This window comes from Morone saxatilis, unplaced genomic scaffold (assembly GCF_004916995.1).
Source record: "Morone saxatilis isolate NCDOM2014 unplaced genomic scaffold, NCSU_SB_2.0 Contig9, whole genome shotgun sequence".
Lineage (NCBI taxonomy): Eukaryota > Metazoa > Chordata > Actinopteri > Moronidae > Morone > Morone saxatilis.
The window spans coordinates 1,642,145-1,644,301 of record NW_023340268.1 but is presented as its reverse complement, the minus strand read 5'-3'; the positions used below and the strand labels follow the sequence as shown (position 1 = coordinate 1,644,301).

Genomic DNA, 2,157 nt, shown 5'->3' with positions numbered 1-2,157 from the left:
AATGTATGCAGCTTTAGTTCCATAAAAAGTTCATTTCAGCAATGTCGGAACACCTTTTACATAAAGGACACAAATATTCATATGTTGAGCTTCTGAGACACATTTTTTTAATTGGCTTTTGAGGTTAACGCCTTCATTTCACAGATTAAAGTAGAAGGAGAAAAGAAACACAGGAGAGAGAGAGTGAGAGACAGAGAGGGAAGGATGACATGTGATATAGATTTCAAAGAATTTGAGCCCACAGCTGTTTGTCAGAACAACAACTGAAACAGATGGGGGCTAAAGGTCGCAGCCAGCCATGACTGCGTTATTGGCACGTGTGATTAACCACGATATTTAACGCACACTATACAGTATGTGTATGTGGACAGACTCTGGGGCTGTTTTTCATTATAGTTCCAATGAGAGGAAATTTTAATGATGTTTTAGATAAGACTGCACTTCCTTTTTGTGGCAGCACTCTGTGTTTTTCCTTTTCCTGTTTCAACATCTCCATGCCACTGTGCACGAAGTCAGCTCCATAATGAAATGCTGTTCCCAGTTCGGTGTTAGAGAACTTGACTGGCCTGCACACAGCCCTGGCCTCGACCCCATCCAACACCTTAGGGACGAACTGGAACACCGACTATGAGCAAGACCTGATCACCCAACATCAGTGCTGGACCTCAGTGACGCTCTTATGTCTGAATCCCTGCAGCCAGATCCAACACCTGGTGGAAGCACTGAAACCAGAAGAGTGGAGGCCGATATCACAGCACATTAACCAGGTGTTCAACCATCACATATGGCTGGGATATCCAGGTGTCCACACACTTTTGGCCATGTAGTGTATGAAGCAGCTGTACAGTACGTAGCTTTTGCTGAACAACAGCCACTGTGGCTACTACAACTAACAATTACGGGATAAAGGTAAATGCTAAAGTGCAGTGCAGCAGTAGCACAAATACAGAAGAGCCATGAGGTCAGCAAACTGAAGACTCCTGCAACATGCTAACAGTAGCTAACATGGGCTACTCACACATCAAGTAGGGCTGTGGCGACAAAACACCTGGGTAAATCGAAATGGAAAAACAAGAGTTTGATTGCATGTAAATCTAACTTTTAACTCGTACTGCAGGAAGGACGCCTCCTTGTGTGTGGAGTGCTGCCGGCTAAAGTAAAATACTGTTCAGGTTGACTGAGCTGACTCTCGTCAAGCTTCAACTTGTTTTGTAGTGTCTCTGCTTAAGATGTCTGACTGTGTCACAATGACCTTCATTTGGAAACAGGTATCTGTTAACAGCTTTACCTTAAAAGCTTTGATTCTCTTTATATATTAATAATTATATCCATAATGAGGAATTGCTCCAGTGCTCCTTCATTAACGGAGATGTAACTGCAAAGTCTGCACAGGCTCAATCCACCTTTATAGCATTAATCAGAAACAGAGATAACACATTGATATGAAGCTGGGAGTTCTTACTTTAAGAACAAACCCCCGGGGACAGGAAAACAATCACAGAGACAATAGGAATGTAAAAACATACAATGCTACAAATAGTCTGCAGAACAAATGTCTGGAGCCACAACCTCACACACATTTCCCTTTGTATCCAGAGAGAGAGAAAGTAAAAATAAAAGTGGATTCTTAACTCGCTGCCAAGAGAGCAAGTGAAAGGGAGGAAAAAAAGGGAGGAAAACAAAGACGGGGAGAGAGAGAGGGAGGGAGCCAAAAAAATAAAAGATTGTGATCTAAAAATCAAGAGTCACAATGTAGGAGCGGGATAAAGAAGTGAAAGAAGAGATGTAAAAGACAGAAACAGAGAAAGACACTACAAAAGTGGGAGAAAGAGGAGAGGAAGGAAGGGGGGGTATAAAGCTGGACTCTTATCTCATGTATCTGCCAGAATGAGAGAATGGAAGTTAAGAAAAAGGGAAAATTTATAAGAAATGTAATGAGAACATTACAGTGACAAGTACGAGAATAAAGGGGGGGTGAGAGAATGAAACAGAAAGAGAGAGGAAGGACGAGGGGCACAGAGAAAAAGTGCCCCCTCCCCTCCTTTCCTTGCCAGCTGTTAAATTCCTCCATTGTCTTTTTTTCTCCCTCTGCTGCCTCTCTCTGCCGGGACAGTACACAGTGAGGAACAAACCACCCTCTGTCTCTCTCTGTCTCTG

The 2,157-nt window shown here is 42.9% G+C and overlaps 1 protein-coding gene across 1 annotated transcript in view; it reads right to left on the bottom strand.

The window, feature by feature from the left end:
- Positions 1–2,157, bottom strand: part of LOC118342380 (F-actin-uncapping protein LRRC16A) — a 31,860-nt gene that overhangs the window by 17,440 nt on the left and 12,263 nt on the right. The window lies entirely within an intron of this gene.